At 45.0% G+C, this 17,647-nt stretch overlaps 1 long non-coding RNA gene across 1 annotated transcript in view; it reads left to right on the top strand.

The window, feature by feature from the left end:
• Positions 1-17,647, top strand: part of LOC139548566 (uncharacterized) — a 29,391-nt gene that overhangs the window by 7,670 nt on the left and 4,074 nt on the right. Inside the window, exons 4-8 of the long non-coding RNA XR_011669717.1 lie at positions 11,237-11,379; positions 11,785-11,886; positions 12,221-13,386; positions 15,326-16,866; positions 17,053-17,208. This is a non-coding gene — a long non-coding RNA (uncharacterized lncRNA). The remainder of the gene's footprint in view (positions 1-11,236; positions 11,380-11,784; positions 11,887-12,220; positions 13,387-15,325; positions 16,867-17,052; positions 17,209-17,647) is intronic.

Below are 17,647 nucleotides of genomic sequence, written 5' to 3'. Positions count from 1 at the left end.
GAGGGTATTTACACTCATTGCTTTTCCACCATGCCAGTGGATCACCATCCACTGGAATGCCGCTTGCTGCCTTGTAGGATGCCACCTCCTCTTTGATGGTGTTGGCAAACGTCTTGTCTGTGTCCTTGCTCGCAAAGGTCTCCCCGAAAAGCTCCTTCATGGCCAAATTATTTTGTGGAGGAGATGCCTCTGAGTCTGCTCTTGTTGGCTCTGTGGCTTGACCTTGCAGAAAAAATGACTTGATCTATTAAACTAACTAATTATTTATTTTCATATTTCATAGAACTATAATTGTGGCAATAACATTTAATAAAAGCCATTATTATTATTCCAAATCAAAAATGGATGATTATAATAGCAATAGCATAGACTAAGATTAGACTGCAGAATATTTATTATGTAAGTAATTCACTCTTATTTTTTATTTTTTACCTCTTCAGTGGCCACAATCTCAGTGGTGAGATCACTGTATGTCTTCCGCATAGGGCAGGGTCTATGTGAGACAGGGACTTGAACCTGTGCAGTAGATTTATGAAGGTAGTCCTGTACATTAGGGGGGTATCTGGGGTTCAGGTCCTCTCTAATGGCAGCCTTGACATCGCTAGTGATGGTGCTGTCTTCCTCACTTGGTGCCATGGATTGTAGAATCCTTGTTTTCAGAGGTAGGATCATGGACACAGACGGTGCTGTTTCAGTGCTCAATCGGGTTGTAACCGTTTTGAGGTGTTTGAGCACCTGGAGGACCTCCTCTGCCACTTTCACGTCATCATCAGACAAGGTGAAAATGTCTTAATGTTTTTCCAGGGTCTTGTCTGTCAGTGCAGAGTATACAGCTGCCTGCTGCTCAAGATTGCGCTCCAACATGTCATAAGTAGAGTTCCATCTTGTTGTGACATGGTGTATGAGCTTGTGGGTCGATAGCTGTGGTATTTCTTGCTTGGTCTTAACCTGAGTGGCTGTTGTGCTTCGGTGGAAAAAGGAAACCACCTTCCTGATCCTCCCATCTGGTTCACTGAGATTCCCCTTTGAAATGCTAGATGCACATGATCACATGTGCAAAGCAAGCTATCTGTGGCCCCAGTCCAGCTTCTATCGCTGCATTTACTTGGTTCTTGGCATTATCTGTGGTGGTTGGGATACTGCTATTAGGCCTCTCTAGCTTCCACTCTGCTACTGCTCCTAGCAGTATTTGCGGCAGATTTGTGCCTGTGTGACTCTTATAGAGGGGTCGTGTCTGTAGCACCGGACTTCACATCTCCCACATCTCTGTAGTGTAGTGAGCAGTCACAGTCACGTAGCTTTCCGTTGCCCTGGAGGTCCACCCGAATGTGGTGAGGGCAACAGAGGATGCCTTGGATAATTCGTCGACAATTTTGATATTTTCCTGTTCATAAAGATCTGTCATGATCTTCATATGGAAGTGGGTGCGCCAGGGGATTTCATAGCGTGGCTCAAGCACTTTCACCATATTTTGAAACCCTTTGTTTTCCACTACAGAGTATGGCCTCATGTCTGCAGTGATAAACATCCCAATAGATTTGGTGATGGCTTTAGCCTGGTCTGATTCTGCAGCAAAGGACTGCTTCAATGCCGCGGTGAGAGGTTGTCTCTTGGCTGAGTTGGCTCCCTTCACTGACACACAGGGTGATGACGCTCTAAATGTGTGGCCATGCTCAATGTATTCCATGATCATACGGCTTTCTTGTGGCACAATGCCTACACACCGTAATGGTGTTGTCCACCACCCTTCTTCTGTCATCATATTTGACAGGGAAGCCAAAATGCTCCCATACATGAGACTTAAATGAAGTGGGAGGCTTTTCCAGTTCTTCAGCTCCTCCGCCAGCCATGGCTGTCACTGCTCTTTTTTCTTCTTTGCTTTTTACAACGTGAGCATCCAGGATTGATTTGTTGGGATTCAACATGCCCCGTTCACGTGAACAGTACACAGAACTGCTTTAAAAAAAATCAAATCAACCTTCAGGCTTCAGAGTAAAACACAGCGTCGGTCTTGTCTTTATCTTTTCACTGCAACTCTGCATCGAGATTTAGGGAAGTATTACTTTAAAAAGTAACTGCGGCATTAAAACTGTATTTCACACTATGATTGTTAAACTTTGCAATTGATCCGCGGTTCACATGTGTGCCGAACCGTGGGGGGTGATCCGTACGGATCACGGATCAACTAAGGTTTGTTACACCACTAGTTTGAGTGCATGTCTGGCACTATTTACATATTGTGTGTTCGTGTATGTGTGTATTTGAATGAGAGTGTGTGTATATGCATGTGTACAAACACCTCAGCCTCAGGCAAACCGGCATTAGCAGTAAAGACCCTGCCCCTCAGTGTCATTCAAACTTACATTTTATTATGTTTTATTGGGACTTTGTTTTTTATACTTTCTATACTTTATCTTTGACCATCATTCTATCTCCCGCCCAGCAACTCTACTCCCACTTGTCTCCAATTCCACATCCCAACCTTCAGCTTCCCTCAGGCCATCCCACCTATCTCTGCTGGCCAACCTCTTTGGATTTCTACGCAACATATGTCTTTCAACTATGCTGTGATTTTTAACATACAATTTCAATCTATCTAATCGAATAGAATCCCCAGATTACGAATTGAAGATAAATATTTTTACTAAGAGTATTAGTATATTAGTAATTGACTGACCCGGTCTCTCCAGATCTCCTAACAGTACTATTTCTAGGGTCAATTTTAGATCAATGTCATGCATTTTCAGCCATTCCTGAACCTGAGTCCAGAAATAAATGGTGTATTGATTTAGTATCCTCACAGCAAACAGTTTCGATGATTTTATGCCCCAAATATTCAAAAAAAATTTGGTGGCAAGAATTCTATATAATAATTTTAGCTGAAAAGCACGAAGTCCTGAATCTTGCGTTGTTTTATATATCAACTCATACACCCTGTACCATGAAATCGGTACATCAAAAATCTCTTCCCCAACTATTTACCAATCTGTATGGCACAGTGGTCAACATACTGGTCCTGAAATGAAACTGGTATACTTGCCTATTTATGCTATTTTTATTCCTCCGCCAATTTTAATCCTTTATATTGGGCAGACAGACCAGTTCCCTGCCTCCTCCATTTTTGGGGTAATTCTGTAACCAATTGGTTGTACTCTTGGATTGAGCAGACCTTCCCGTACAATTCTTAAAGTTCCATGAAAGACATAACTCAACTTTTCCAATTTACAATATAATTTAAGAACAAAATACCCTTTTCAAAAAAGATATCCATAAATACCAGTATTTTATCAACCAGCACATTTGAGTTCAGCCATGTTTGTTGTAATATTTGTTCTATCTTTTCAGGGGGATGAAATTGAAATTGTAGCCATCTCTGCAATGCTTGTTTGTTAAAGAGAGATACTTTGACAAAAGTATCATTTTCAATTAATCGAAAATGAGACATGGCAATCTGCAAAAAGGCCATTTTTAAACAATGGATGAGTTTTTCTTAGTAATCTACTTGAGAACCATTTAGGGTTCAAGAAAAACCTTTTAATAAGTTAAGCTTTTAGAGAGAGGTTTAGTGCTTTTATATTTAATCATCTCAACCCACCCAATTCATATTCATTATATAGATAGGCACGCTATATTTTGTCTGGTTTAGTGTCCCAGATAAAGCGAAATATTTTTTGCTCATATGATTTGAAAAACGAATCTTCAGGAGTAGGCAGCACCATAAGTAAGTGAGTAAACTGAGATATGACTAAATATTACCTCTCCATGGTTGCAGGATCTTGTCTATTTTTACAAGTTTTCTATTGAAATTCATTGTGGAGAGCTTATTAATATCTTTGTGATATGAATACCAAGTATGTCTACTTCACCGTCAGCCCATTTTATAGGTAAACTGCAGGTTAATATAAAAGTTGTATTTTTTAAAGATCCAATACGTAGTATTGTACACTTATCATAATTAGGTTTTAGTCCAGAGTCCAGAAAAGTTATCTAGATCTTCAATGAGACATTGCAGGGATCTAGCTTGCGGACTTAATATAAAACTTGTGTCATCGGCATACATGGACACCTTTGTTTTTAAGCCTTGGATTTCTAATCCTATAATGTTGTTATTGGATCTGATTTTAATAGCTAGCATTTCGATGGCCATAACGAATAGATATGGTGACAGCAGACACCCTTGTTTAACTCCTCTTGACATCTCAAAACTCTCTGAGAAGTAGCTGTTATTTACTATGTTACACCTGGGGTTGCTATACATTACTTTTACCCATTTTATAAGAGAATCACCGAAATTGAAAAAATCCAGACATTTATAAATAAAATCCAGTCTTACTTTATCAAATGCCTTTTCAAAATCTGCTATAAATACCAGGCCTGGCTTCTTAGATGTTTCATGATGTTCTATTATCTCTTGTAGTTGTCGTACATTATCTCCAATGTATCGTCCATGTAAAGAACCTGTCTGATCAGGATGAACAATACCCGGTAAACCCTATTAATTCTGAGTGCTATGCATTTCGCTAGTATTTTTACATCACAACATTGAAGTGCAAGTTTTTTAGATACACTGGATCTTTATATTTGCCATCTGGGTCTTGTTTTAATAATAGTGAAATCAGACCTTCCTGCTGAGTACCTGACAGACTACCATTTGTATAGGAGTAGTTAAAACAATCTAACAATGGAGCTTTAAGTACACTGCTCAAAAAAATAAAGGGAACACTTAAACAACACAATGTAACTCCAAGTCAATCACACTTCTGTGAAATCAAACTGTCCACTTAGGAAGCAACACTGATTGACAATAAATTTCACATGCTGTTATGCAAATGGCATAGACAAAAGGTGGAAATTATAGGCAATTAGCAAGACACCCCCAATAAAGGAGTGGTTCTGCAGGTGGTGACCACAGACCACTTCTCAGTTCCTATGCTTCCTGGCTGATGTTTTGTATGCTTCCTGGCTGATGTTTTGGTCACTTTTAAATGCTGGCGGTGCTTTCACTCTAGTGGTAGCATGAGACGGAGTCTACAACCCACACAAGTGGCTCAGGTAGTGCAGCTCATCCAGGATGGCACATCAATGCGAGCTGTGGCAAGAAGGTTTGCTGTGTCTATCAGCGTAGTGTCCAGAGCATGGAGGCGCTACCAGGAGACAGGCCAGTACATCAGGAGACGTGGAGGAGGCCGTAGGAGGGCAACAACCCAGCAGCAGGACCGCTACCTCCGCCTTTGTGCAAGGAGGAGCACTGCCAGAGCCCTGCAAAATTACATCCAGCAGGCCACAAATGTGCAAATAACTTCACAGAAAAGGGTTGTAAAGGGTTTAAACACTTTCCCATGCTTGTTCAATGAACCATAAACAATTAATGAACATGCACCTGTGGAACGGTCATTAAGACACTAACAGCTTACAGACAGTAGGCAATTAAGGTCGCAGTTATGAAAACTTAGGACACTAAAGAGGCCTTTCTACTGACTCTGAAAAACAACAAAAGAAAGATGCCCAGGGTCCCTGCTCATCTGTGTGAACGTGCCTTAGGCATGCTGCAAGGAGGCATGAGGACTGCAGATGACTGCAGACAACTGCCCGAGTTACACCAGGAACGCACAATCCCTCCATCAGTGCTAAGACGGTCCGCAACAGGCTGACAGAGGCTGGACTGAGGGCTTGTAGGCCTGTTTTAAGGCAGGTCTTCACCAGACATCACCGGCAACAACGTTGTCTATGAGCACAAACCCACCGTCGCTCGACCAGACAGGACTGGCAAAAAGTGCTCTTCACTGACGAGTTGCGGTTTTGTCTCACCAGGGGTGATGGTCGGATTCGCGTTTATCATCGAAGGATTGAGCGTTACACCGAGGCCTGTACTCTGGAGCAGGATCAATTTGGAGGTGGAGGGTGTGTCAGTAGACCAGAAGTAGTGCCCTTTGAGAAAGTTGTTGATTGACAGACGGAGCTCAGCGATTACACAAACAACCTGAGGTTAGTACGCTACTACTATAGTATTGTAGTAGGGAGCCGATAACCCTGGACAGGTAACACAGCTAAAAAGGTGGAAATTATAGGCAATTAGCAAGACACCCCCAATAAAGGAGTGGTTCTGCAGGTGGTGACCACAGACCACTTCTCAGTTCCTATGCTTCCTGGCTGATGTTTTGGTCACTTTTGAATGCTGGCGGTGCTTTCACTCTAGTGGTAGCATGAGACGGAGTCTACAACCCACACAAGTGGCTCAGGTAGTGCAGCTCATCCAGGATGGCACATCAATGCGAGCTGTGGCAAGAAGGTTTGCTGTGTCTGTCAGCGTAGTGTCCAGAGCATGGAGGCGCTACCAGGAGACAGGCCAGTACATCAGGAGACGTGGAGGAGGCCGTAGGAGGGCAACAACCCAGCAGCAGGACCGCTACCTCCGCCTTTGTGCAAGGAGGAGCACTGCCAGAGCCCTGCAAAATGACCTCCAGCAGGCCACAAAGGTTGGTTCTTTACTCTTTACTGCAACCAGTTGTTTTTCAAAAGTTTTTAACAATGCGTCTTTCCCACGATGACGACCGGTGTCTGTAGTACAGCCACCTAGCATTATTGTTTGGTTAGCAGTGTTTCCTAGCTTTTTAAAGCTAAACGCGTCACGGAATCCCTGCAAAAACAAGTTTGGTATTCTTATTTAATTAATATAGGTTTTGTTTTAATCAAAATAACAAACCGGGTGTTTTCCAGCATACAGTGTTCAGCTGCGCACTCTGATGACATGTGATGACAATGAGGGAGGCTCACGGGAGAACCAGCTGTTTGTAAAAGCAGAGAAGTGCCAGTTCCATCGTTCCACCATCCCTTTTCTAGGTTTCATCATCGCCGCAGGGAGTGTGCAAATGGATCCCGGGAAGGTGAGAGCGGTGGTGGATTGACCCCAGCCTACTTCCAGGGTGCAGCTGCAATGCTTCCTGGGGTTCGCCAACTTCTATCGCTGCTTTATCTAGAGTTACAGCATCCTGGCTTCCCCTCTGTCCGCATTCACCTTGCCCAAGGTTCTGTTCATGTGATCTCCAGCTGCTGACCGGGTGTTCCGGGACCTTGAACATCGCTTCACTACAGCTCCCATCTTAGTTCATCCGGACCATTACCGTCAGTTCGTGGTGGAGGCCGATGGTTCTGATGTCGGAGTGGGGGAGGTCCTGTCCCAGCGTTCTGCCCTGGACCTCAAGCTGCATACCGCCTCAATGCCACGGAAAATAACTACGATGTGGGGAATCGCGAGCTTCTCATTGTGAAGATAGCGTTGGAGGAATGGAGGCACTGGCTGGAGGGGGCGGAACACCCATGCATCGTGTGGACTGACCACAAGAACCTGGAGTATCTCCGCACCGCCAAGTGCCTCAACTCCAGGCAAGCCAGATGGGCCCTGCTGTTCACACAGTTCAACTTCTTCCTCTCTTACTGGCCGGGATCCAAGAATGTCAAGCCGGATAAACTGTCCAGCCGCTATAGCCCCACTGGTACCACCCCGGAGCCCGAGACCATCCTTCCCACCTCGTGACGGCGCTCAACTGGGGTATAGGGAAACAGGTCCGGGAGGCGCAGCTGTCCCAGCTGAACCCTGGGGGGGCCCTGATAATTGGATGTTTGTGCCTGACACTGTCCGCTCCGCGGTCCTGGAGCGGGCCCATTCCTCCAGGCTTGCCTGCCACCCGGGCTCCCGTCGGACCCTGGCCTTCGTGCGACAACGCTTTTGGTGGCTTACGATGGTTCCCGGCTGTCGCCACGTTTGTCTTCGCCTGCACGGTCTGTGCTCAGAATAAGACTCCTCGGCAAGCTCCGTCAGGTCTTCTGCAACCACTGCCTGTCCCTCACTGTCCCTGGTCCCACATATCCCAGGATTTTGTCACGGGTCTCCCCCCGTCTGAGGGCAACACTGCCATCCTGACTGTGGTCGACCGGTTTTCCAAAGACGTTCCTCTCCCCAAACTACCCTCGGCCAAGGAGACAGCCCAGCTCATGGTGCAGCACATCTTCCGGATCAATGGACTGCCCGTGGACATGGTCTCCGACCGGGGGCCTCAGTTCTCGTTCCGGTTCTGGAAGGCGTTCTGGAAGGCGTTCTGGGGTGTTGGCCAACCTGTCCTCTGGGTTCCACCACCAGTCCAATGGCCAGTCGGAGCGTGCCAACCAGGATCTTGAGACTACTCTGGTCTCCGTTGGTCTCCGCCAACCCCACCTCCTGGAGCCAGCAGCTGGTGTGGGTCGAGAATGCCCGCAACACCCTTCCCTGCTCTGCCACGGGCCTATCTCTGTTTGAGTGTTCCCTGGGGTATCAGCCCCCGCTCTTCCCCGAGCAGGAGGAAGAGGCCGGCGTACCTTCTTCCCAGATGTTTGTCCGCCGCTGTCGTCGTACCTGGAGGAGAGCCCGGTCAGCCCGGTCAGCCCGCCTCAAGACCACCTCCAGAAATTGACGACAAGCGGATCGCCATCGGACATTGGCTTCCCGGTATCGTCTCGGGCAGAAAGTATGGCTATCCACCCGGGAACTGCCCCTCCAGGTGGAATCCTGCAAACTCTCCCCCCGGTTTATCGGCCCATTTCCCATTTCCAAGAATATTAGCCCCTCTGCTGTTTGTCTTCTGTTGCCCTTTGTATACATCCCACCTTTCATGTGTCCAGAGTCAAACCTATGTCTCACAGTCCTTTGTCTCTTGCCTGTCCTGACTCTGAGCCCACCAGCCTGATCACTCTGCCTGCCCCTGAGTCTGCCTGCCATCCTGTACCTTTGCCCCACCTCTGGATTGTTGACTTCTGCCTACCCTGACCCTGAGCCTGCCTGCCGTCCGGTATCGTTGCCCCACCTCTGGTTTACTGACCCCTGCCTGCCTTGACATGTCTATTGCCTACCCCTGTTGGAATATTAAATCATTGCCAATTCGACGTGCATCTGGGTCTTACCTTGATTCCTGATACAAATAGTTTGTCAACATTTTAAGCTAAACGTTCTGATCTGTTGCATCAGCCTCATTGCTTAAACAAGATTTTTTTAATGCTAAGCGTTGTATTAATTTGGGCTCTATCGGATCCCACAACTGTCCCAGACTACGTTTTGAATATTTATTTCTCGCACAAAATAGAATAAGTCAACTTTTGTACTATGGGGATAGTAGATTGACATAGGCTAGTGCTTTTCCTGTTTGTTAGGCCTACTCATCTTGTTGGCTGATGAAAAGTACATGTGGACAGTTCTTCCAATATCTTCAATATGCACCTCCGAATTGGATAAGGAAGGGTGCAGTTGTCTTCACTTGTAGCCTGTGAGAAAGACCCGATCACATGACGGGCATTGGCTAATGAGAATTGAGGTATGTGAGTGAAAGGTGCTTTGGATCAAGCAACCAGGAGAAGGGAATTATAATGATGATATTCAGCTCAAGGGCGCAACGGCCACTGGCCGCAAAGGAATGGAAATGCTTGTGTTCCTAGCTCTAACAGTGCAGTATTATCTAACAATTCACAACAATGCACACAAATCTAAAGGTAAAATAATGGAATTAAGAAATATATAAATATTAGGATGAGCAATGTTGGAGTGGCATTGACTAAATACAGTAGAATAGAATACAGTATATACATATGAAATGAGTAAAGCAGTATGTAATCATTATTAAAGTGACTAGTGTTCCATTATTAAAGTGACCAGTGATTCCATGTCTTTGTATATGGGGCAGCAGCCTCTAAGGTGCAGAGTTGAGTAACCGGGTGGTAGCCGGCTGGTGATGACTATTTAACAGTCTGATGGCCTTGAGATAGAAGCTATTTTTCAGTCTCTCGGTCCCAGCTTTGATGCACCTATACTGACCTTGCCTTCTGGATGGTAGTGGGGTGAACAGGCCGTGGCTTGGGTGGTTGATGTCCATGATGATCTTTTTGGCCTTCCAGTGACATTGGGTGTTGTAGGTGTCCTGGAGGGCAGGCAGTGTGCCCCTGGTGATGCGTTGGGCAGACCGCACCACCCTCTGGAGAGCCCTGCTGTTGCACCTTCTTCACCACACTGTCTGTGTGGGTGGACCCTTTCAGATTGTCAGTGATGTGTACACCGAGGAACTTGAAGCAGTAGTGTTCTTGCTGACATGCACAGTAATTACCCTATATTTTAGCCCATTGTTAAGAATGATAATTGTTCCACTGATCAGACTAAATAAAGTAAATATCCTGAAGACAAGGTGACATAAAGCTGCTACTACACCCTAACCAAATTATTTGTATATTTATTTTTCCACTCTAGAATCAATCATGCCCTTTTGGGTTCACAATCTGTTTGACAAAATAATTTTTACAGTTACGAAAGGTCACCCTACCAAACTTTCCTGCTAAAACATACTGTATTATTTGTATATTTATTTTTCCACTCTAGAATCAATCATGCCCTTTTGGGTTCACAATCTGTTTGACAAAATAATTTTTACAGTTACGAAAGGTCACCCTACCAAACTTTCCTGCTAAAACATACTGTATGTCTGTCTGTCTGCTGCCTTTTTGTTGTCACATCCTAAATGCCAAACACCAAACGAGGGGACTAATGCAAGTATGGATTAGATTGACTTTAGTACATACTGTCAAAAGGCTGCATTCTGCAATAGATTCATGGACGGGAGTAACATCAACCACATCTTGTTGACAACATTTTACATAAATGCTACCATGCTTCTCTTTTTACAGTTTTATAAACTCAGCGCAGAACGTTCTCTTTCTCCATTCAGCTCCACTCCAATCTTGAGGGGCGTTTCTTTAAAACATGCATCCAATCCCCTTGATCCCTCACATAACTAGACCAATCATACATTTCAATGTGACGCGGTTCACAGTACTGGGGCAAGACAGGGCAATGATAGAGGTTCCGCTCGTGATGTTAAATTGTAGGCGCTGATGCTCCGATTTCAAAACGATTTGGAGCACAGTTGAAAAGTTAATGCGATGACTATACAATAGACTAATTAGAAAAAAAAAAAAAAGTAATGTTCAATGCATGAGAAATAAGAAGAGTCTCATGGCCAATGCGTTAGAGTTGGCAGCTCTGTATGTATGCAATTTATTATACTAGTGCTAGTGTAGTATGATGATGATGATGATACAGGTAGAAGAACACACCCACTAGTTCTTCACAACTTCGTCACTGATCCTGCAATACAGTATGACGTCTATTCCCCTATTTTCAATGACCATGATGCATCACTCTGACACATATCTATCCATACAGGACAGACCAAGGAGTTGATATCAGAGCTCAGGGAATCGGAGCCACTGATCACAGTATCACGCATCGAACAAGTCAAACTATTGATCCTCAGACTGCAGGAGAAACTGGGTCAGCAGGACAACCGCAGGTTCTACCTCTTCAAGGTCAAATACAGTTTCCATCTTTCTGAGCTACCTATTCATTTTCATTAGGCTCTCTTCTTAATGATATTGTCATTGCCTGACACATTATCATCCACCCTTGTGTGCAAGTGCACACTGGGAAAACGGTGAAGAATTGGGATGCAGCCATAGACAGCCATTAACTGGTATGACCACACTGCAGTGCATTGTGTAATGCAGTACAGCCATCCTGTAATTCCTCATTTGAACCCTAGATGGCAGCAGTGGGTGGGAATTGTAGAATTCAGGACTCTTCCTCAGCACATCAAAGCCAGATGTATTATGTATGGGTATTACGGTCAAACGTATAGATGTAAATTGGATTAATGCAGTCAAGTAAACCGCCTCAGAGTAAAAAGAAATGTCCTCCTCCCTTCTCTCTTGCAGGCGCTCGTGTGACTGAAGTTTTATAACTGGGAGCTATGACAGGACATGTAAAATATGGGACACGGCGTCAGGCGAGGGACTGCACACACTGGAGGGCCACAGGTACGTGGTGTACGCCATTGCCTTCAACAACCCCTAGGGGTGACCACCTTCCTGTTAATCTACCCCAGGTATAAAAACACCAGGACCTTTATTCATAAAGCGTCTCAGAGTAGAAGTGCTGATCTAGGATCAGGTCCCCCCCTGTCCATATAATCTGATTCATTATGATTTAAAAGGCTAAACTGATCCTAGATCAGTACTCCGACTGAGACTCTTAGGTCCCAGAGAGCCTAATGCCTATCCTATGTTCCTCCGTTGGGAAAGAGTTGTTGGTGGTCAAAAGAAAGTATTTTTCCTAACTCAAATCTTACCTTCATCTTCTTCTTTAATCCAGGTACAAGATTGCCACTGGGTCCTTTGATAAGACCTGCAGGATGTGGAGAGCCAAGACGGGCAAATGTTTCCACACCTTCCGAGGACACACTGTGGAAATAGTAGGAGGGACTTTCTAATCTAAAGATTGGACTTTCTGAGAGATTGGACTTGTCTTTCAGTATAAATAGGATTTCAGTGAGTTTCGAATCTGATTTTCTATGTGAATGGCAGCCAACACAGTTTTCGGTGCCGACCAGGTATGTTTGGCGTTTAACCAACCTTGGTGGCCACGGGTAGCATGGACACTACGGCCAAGCTATGGGACGTCCAGACTGGAGAGGAGGTGGCTACACTGACAGAAATTAGCTCTCTCTCTCACTCGCCTTTCTCTTCTCTCCTTTCCTCTCATCACCACACACTCTCACAATCATCCAAGTCCACATCCATTCATTAATGACTTAATTCAGTCATTGATATGCATTCATCTATTAATTCTTTTATATGATCATTCATGTGCTGGTCCAGCAGTCACCCTGCTTACTGTGTTCTATTCTACCATCATATGTGTGTATGAAGCTGTGACTGTAATGCAGTCATTAGGTAATCTATCTATCTATCTATCTATCTACATACTCAACTACAGGACATGCAGCAGTTTCCTGCTGCACGTGGGCAAACTATGTGGCTATGTGTTCCAGAGAGGCGATTCTGTGTGCTCCTCTCTATGCCTCCTCTCTACCTCTTCTCTACATCTCCTACTTCAATTATTCTTACATTAGTCATGCTGGTGAATATGGTGACTCGAGCACAAAAAGGAAAATGTCTTCCTCGAACTGAATTGGATGAAATTGTGCAATTTAGCTTTTTCAAAGGAGAAAGAATAGCTCGTTTATTTGACTGTTCTTTTGTGAACTCTGCAAGTGTAACGAATCGAATTCTCTTCTCTCTTTCATGTTTGTTTTTTTGTTCCCTCTCTCTTTCTCTCTCCCTCCCTCTCTCTTCCCCTCACTCTCCCTCCCTCCTTCTCCCCCCCCCTCCCTCCTTCTCCCCCTCCCCTTCTCTCTCCTTCCTCTCTCAGGGCCACTCAGCAGATATCATCTCCTTGTCGTTTAACACAGTGGGTGACCAGCTAGTCACTGGCTCCTTTGACCACACTGTTTCTCTGTGGGATGTTCCATCTGGGAGGTGAGAGCCCAAGTGTTTGTGTGTGTTTTTGCGTGTCCATCAATGTGTGTGTGTTTGCGTGTCCATCCATATGTGTCTGTGTGTTTGCGTGTCCATCCATGTGCTTGTGTGTGTGTGTGTGTGTGATCACGTGTCCATCCATGTGTGTGAGTGTTTGTGTGTCCATTCATGCGTTTGTGTGTGTGTGTGTTTGCGTGTCCATCCATGTGTGTCTTACAATCAAATCAAATCAAATTGTATTTGTCACATGCGCCGAATACAACCTTACCGTGAATTGCTTACTTAGAGTTAATAAAATATTTACTAAATAAAAATCGAATCAATCACAAGGTAACGCAAGACATTTACATAACAATAACGAGGCTATATACAGGAGGTACCGGTACCGACTCAATGTGCGGTGGTACATGCATAGATAATAAACAGTGAGTAGCAGCAGTGTAAAAACAGGGGGGGGGGGGGTTCAATGTAAATAGTCTGGGTGGCCATTTGATTAGTTTAGTTGCTCAGCAGTCTTATGGCTTGTGGTTAGAAGCTGTTAAGGTGCCTTTTGGTCCTTGACTTGCCGCTCCAGTACCACTTGCGTGCAGAGTCAGAGAGAACAGTCTATGATTTGGGTGACTGGAGTCTTTGATAATTTTTTGGGCCTTCCTCTGACACCGTCTAGTATATATGTCCTGGATGTCAGGAAGCTTGGCCCCAGTGATGTACTGGGCTGTACGCACTACCCTCTGTAACGCCTTCCGGTCAGATGCTGAGCAGTTGCCATACTAGGCGGTAATGCAACCGGACAGGATGCTCTCGATGGTGCAGCTGTAGAACCTTTTGAGGATCTGGGGACCCATGCTGTAACGTCCTGACCAGAGTTCCTATGTGTTTTGCTTGTTTAGTGTTGGTCAGGACGTGAGCTGGGTGGGAATTCTATGTTGTGTGTCTAGTTTGTCTGTTTCTGTGTCCAGCCTAATATGGTTCTCAATCAGAGGCAGCTGGTAATCGTTGTCCCTGATTGAGAATCATATATAGGAGGCTTGTTTTGTGTTGGGATTTTGTGGGTGATTGTTTCCTGTCTCTGTGTTTGTGTTCTGCACCAGATAGGTCTGTCTCGGTTTTCACATTTGTTATTTTGTTGTTTGTATAGTGTTCCCGTTTATTGTCAGATTAAACATGTTGAACAATAACCGCGCTGCATTTTTGTCCTCTCCTTCAACTATGGAAGAAAACCGTTACACATGCCAAATCTTTTCGGTCTCCTGAGGGGGAAAAGGTGTTGTCGTGCCCTCTTCACAACTGTCTTGGTGTGTTTGGACCATGATAGTTTGTTGGTGATGTGGACACCAAGGAACTTGAAACTCTCGACTCGCTCCACTTCAGTCCCGTCGATGTTAATGTAGTCCACAATCATCTCCTTTGTCTTGCTCACAAATGAGAGAGAGGTTGTTATCCTGGCACCACACTGCCAGGTCTCTGACCTCCTCCCTATAGGCTGTCTCATCATTGTCAGTGATCAGGCCTACCACTGCTGTGTCATCAGCAAATTGAATGGTGTTGGAGTCATGCTTGGCCACGCAGTCGTGGGTGAACAGGGAGTTCATGGGGGGGACTAAGCACGCACCCCTGAGGGGAGCAGATGTGTTGTTGCCTACCGTTACCACCTGGGGGCGGCCCATCAAGAAGTCCAGGATCCAGTTGCAGAGGGAAGTGTTTAGTCCCAGGGTCCTTAGCTTAGTGATGAGCTTTGTGGGCTCTATGGCGTTGAACGCTAAGCTGTAGTCAATGAACAGCATTCTCACATAGGTGTTCCTTTTGTCCAGGTGGGAAAGGACAGTGTGGAGTGTTTGTGTGTCCATCCGTGTGTGTGTGTGTGTGTGTGTTTGCGTGTCCATCCATGTGTTTGTGTCATTGTCTAACCACCATTACCGCCCTACTCTCATTCTACCAGGCGTGTCCACACACTGATAGGTCACAGAGGGGAGATCATTAGTGTTCAGTTTGACTGGGACTGCTCCCTTCTCATCACCGGCTCCATGGACAAAAGCAGTAGGGTGAGCTCTCATCCTCTCTCACATCCTCTCTCTCTTTCTCTCTCTTTCTCTAGTAGAGTCTCCTATCATTTAACCTCTCTAGGGTACGTGAGACGGTAGCGTCCCACCTCTTCAACAGCCAGTGAAACTGCAGGGCGCCAAATTCAAAACAACAGAAATCCCATAATTAAAATTCCTCAAACATACATGTATTTTACAGCATTTTAAAGATACACTTGTTGTAAATCCAGCCACAGTGTCCGATTTCAAAAAGGCTTTATGACGAAAGCAAACCAAACGATTATGTTAGGTGAGTGCCTATTCCTAGAATAACACAGCCAGGATTCACAAAAAGCAGAAATATAGATGAAATGAATCACTAACCTTTGATGATCTTCATCAGATGACACTCATAGGATTTCATGTTACACAATACATGTATGTTTTGTTTGGTAAAGTTCATATTTATATCCCAAAATTACGTTCAGAAGTTTCAAAACATCCGGTGATTTTGCAGAGAGCCACATCCATTTACAGAAATACTCATTATAAATGTTGATGAAAATACAAGTGTTATGCATGGAATTTTAGATGCACTCCTCCTTAATGCAACCGCTGTGTCAGATTTTAAAAAAGCTTTACGGAAAAAGAAAACCATGCAATAATCTGAGTCGGCGCTCAGAGCCCAATCAAGACACAAATATATCAGCCATATTGTGCAGTCAACAGAAGTCAGAAATAACATTATAAACATTCACTTACCTTTGATGATCTTCATCAGAATGCACTCCCAGGAATCCCAGTTCCACAAGAAATGTTTGTTTTGTTCGATAATGTCCATCATTTATGTCCAAATTCCTCGTTGTTCTAGAGTTCAGTACACACCAGGTGTGGGAGGCAGCGAGTGGGAAGTGAATGGCCACACTAGCAGCCATGAAGACGAGGTGCTGGATGTGTGTTTTGACTACACCGGTCAACTCATAGCCACTGCCTCAGCTGACAGTATGACCACAGAGATACAGTATACACAGTATATCATACTAATGGTGTTCTATTTAATTATGGGGTACCTCTATCTCTACTGTTTCCATGACTGTCAATACAAAGTTCCTGGATTGAACAATGTCCCAGGCACTGAACAATTATATCCGTACTGTACCCAGACACCCCCATTTCACACTATCATGCCAACCCAGATCATACTGTGTTGGCTTGAAAATGTATTTTTCACATTGTCTTTTCCAGGATAGTTCCGGCAACTATGGTGTATGACTAACCAGGCCAGCTTACTTTAATTAATTTTATTTTAAGGTTAAACTTCATCTTCGCTCAAGCAATACTTCCGGGTGTTTTGAGAAATCAATATTTCCCCTGACTCTTAGGCACAGCGAGAGTGTACAGCGCTGCCAGCTACCAGTGCATCTCCAGACTGGAGGGACACGACGGAGAGATACCCAAGGTGAGTCGCTGAGACAGGTAATGGTTCAAACAGGATCCAAAATGGCCCCTCTCTCTCTCTGTCTCTTTGTCTGCCTCAGAGCATCCGTCAGACTCACAAGGGTACAGGACTGGACAGGAGGGATGAGGACGGCAGTGCGCTTGCCGGGGGGATGTTTCTACCTCCTGTTACTGATTCTTGTGTCAGTTTCTAGGTCAACCACATCTTGACGATGACATAGAGAGACGTGACCCTGAAGGTGTGTGTCCCTCAGGCCAGAGCGTTCCAGAAACATCCGGGCCCGTCTGAACTGCTCTACATACAGGCTGATTCCTGGTCTACCTGTGATTCCCCCTTCCCCCGGTAGTCTCATTTGATTGGCACTTTTCATTTGCTCTTGTCTCAGTTCCCTATAGAGTCATACCATGAGCCCTTTAATGTCACACCTTGGTTGTTTTATTAACCAAACACCATGACACTGTGCCCCTGCTCACTGTGTAACTGCGTTAGCCACGGCTGTATAGAACCACATGTGACCCGGGCCTGTGTTGTAGGTGACCCAGCTGTAACCTGAATGTGTGTGTGATTTTATCAGGCTCTGCCATTTGACTGTTCTGCCAGTGTACGTTTGTGTGTGTATGTGCATATTTGTTATTGTGTGTGTGTGTGTGCACATGCCTGCATGTTGTGTGTGTATGTGTACGTGTTTGTTGCTCGGAGCCACAGCCACTAGGCTGCCTGATTCAGACGTAGGAAATGTATGCCTTTCCTACACACACCTTTCCTACACACTTCTCAATAG

This window comes from Salvelinus alpinus, chromosome 21, assembly GCF_045679555.1.
Source record: "Salvelinus alpinus chromosome 21, SLU_Salpinus.1, whole genome shotgun sequence".
NCBI classification, from domain to species: domain Eukaryota; kingdom Metazoa; phylum Chordata; class Actinopteri; order Salmoniformes; family Salmonidae; genus Salvelinus; species Salvelinus alpinus.
Note: the sequence above shows the minus strand (reverse complement) of the source record. Positions and strands in the feature narration are given on the sequence as shown.